We start from the raw sequence: 2,553 nt of genomic DNA on the forward strand, positions 1-2,553 counted from the left end.
CCTGTAGTTCCAGCTACTTGGAAGGCTGAGGCAGAAGGATCGCCGGAGCCCAGCAAGTTGAGGCTGCGGTGGCCGGGAGCGGCCACTGCACTTCAGTCTGGGTGACAGAGTGAGACTCCAACTAAAAAAAAAAAAAAAATTAATTTCAGGACTAAAGTTACTCTCTATAAAATATAAATTATGAGAATGTTGTCTATTAAATAATAAATTAATTGTAATTTATAAGAAAAAAGAGTTTTGCATTTTTCATTATGAAAATTTTATTAGGCAAATTGATTTTGAGCACGTTTAAGTGCATTACTTGTTAATGGGAGAATTAACAACTAAATTATCAAATGCAACAATTTGAAGTAAAGTTACTTTCACCCAGCCTCTTTATGCTATACAAATATATATCTAAGTACAGATATTACTTTACTTTATACAGCTAAAAAAAGTCTTAACCATGAAATTGACAATTCGGAACAGTATCTTAGGATTTCCAGAAGCAAATTATAAACTTATATGTAAATATAAGTCTTGTCTCAATGCAGATGTCACTAATTTCAGATTGTTACCTCCATCCATTTCCTTATTTTTGCTGTAAAGATACTACTTTTTCCCTAATCTTACTGAATCATGAATTAGGAATTTATTTATAGTAAATATATATTAGTATAAAGTGCCTTTTCTAAATCTTTCAAGTGGTTATTATAAACTGTGGTATATTTGCCAGGTCTTTTGATGTTTTTATTTGAATATACATTACAAGCAGATAATAATTCCTAATCATGTATCCTTTATCCAGTTTGTTTTTCCATGTGTCATGTGCATGAATCCACAGTATATTTTATGTTCTCTATTGATTGATCGTTTTGTTTACTAATCCAAATATATAACATGAAGACAGAGTGTTGACTGTTTTCTTCATTGCTCTATCCTTAGTGCATAAAACATAGTCAGGCACATAAAACCCTTCAAAAAGCATTTGTTGGAGAGGTCCGGGGACATGGCGGCTGAGCCAGTCAGACTATGCAAGTCACCATGTGAGTGAGTGAGTGCATGGAAAATTGTGTGTATGAGTTGGTGAGCAAGTGGGTGTACGAGTGAGGGCTAGAGAGCTTGTGGCCAGGGCCCTCTTGGTGCAGTGGCTGTTGCCACAGCTGCTGGGCTTGAATCCTTGAGACTCCCAGAATGCAGAAGCCTAGTGTTATTTTCTTTTTCTTTTTTAAAATCAACAAACCCTCCCTGGGAAGAAAATGCTGAGACAGACTGTCCAAGTGGGGGCTCCTGAGCAGGTGGCTAGGCCCCTGGTGCAATACCCGGTGCTGCAGCTTCTCTACTTCACCACTGGCTCTTCCCAGGTCACAGAAGCTGAGCACCATTGTTTTTTTTCAAACAGCAGAAGTTTTCCTGTGAAAAAGCAGCAAGGAGAAACTATTGCTCCAGGGTCTCCCTCACCACTGCATTGGAGAGAGGCTGCCGGCTCCTGGCTTTGCCTCACCACTTCAGTGCCTCACAGGACGCTGGCAGCAGGGGGTGCAGAGGGAGCCCAGAGCCAAGGTCCCACAGAAGAGGACAGGAGAGACACCCAACCACCATCTTGAAGGTGGGGCAGGAAAGTGCTCCTACTTGCTCACCCCAGAGCAACAGACCCTATCTCTGTGACTGGCAGATCAACTACTCAGGGATTGATCGTGGCCCAGAGGGAATTATCCTGAGAGCACAAACTTCAGAGGGATCTGACAAATGCTGAGTTCCAGGCACCCCACTTCCTACCCTGATCCAACATGGGACAAAGGGTGTGGCCAAAAAAGGAGAAGGAATAACTCCAAAGAGATCAGTGGTGAGCCCAGGGTTGACTCAAACTCCCTCCACCCCAGCAATCCTCTGAATATCAGACCCACACAGCTGGGCCATGATTGAGAGGGACAAACCCAAGCAGAGCCTGGATGTCAGTCGCAATGGGAGAACTCTATTCCAGGATAGGCCTGGCTGGGGCACCCCTGCAAGAGTACTTACCTGGAGAAGAGACAATCCCCATGCCTCCCCACCAGAGATATCTCTGATCATACAGAATGGGAGGGAGAGCGCAGCCCCATCCATCTCCACTGCCCCTTCTCCTTCCCTACTTCAGAAAATGAGAGAGGGGAAGAGGTGTCCCTGTAGGAGAGACCTGATTAGAGGAACAATTATAGAGCTTACCACAAGAGGGCAGGCTTTTTTTATTTTTCAATTTTTAAAAAAAGTTGTAAAAGTTTTTGACTGTTTGTTTGTCTATTTTTAAGTACTTTTTCTTTGTGCATGAATGTGTATGAATGTGAGGTTTTGATCTGCATCCTCCAAAAATTTTTTCTTTTCTTTTTCTGTTTCCTTCTTCTATTTGTCATTTTCTGTTTATGTGTGTATGTGACTGAGAGTTAATCTTTCTGTTTTGTTGTTATTGTTGGCTTTTGCTCTTTTGTTCTTCTGTGTTTTTCTATTTTCATTTTTTATAGTTTAAGGTGTGAGTAAATATATGTGTGAGGGTTCAACCTAAATTCCTCCCTCACCTCCCCCCCCCCCCCCCCCCCC

Source organism: Carlito syrichta, unplaced genomic scaffold (genome assembly GCF_000164805.1).
Source record: "Carlito syrichta isolate Samal-C Ts95f unplaced genomic scaffold, Tarsius_syrichta-2.0.1 Scaffold308901, whole genome shotgun sequence".
Lineage (NCBI taxonomy): Eukaryota > Metazoa > Chordata > Mammalia > Primates > Tarsiidae > Carlito > Carlito syrichta.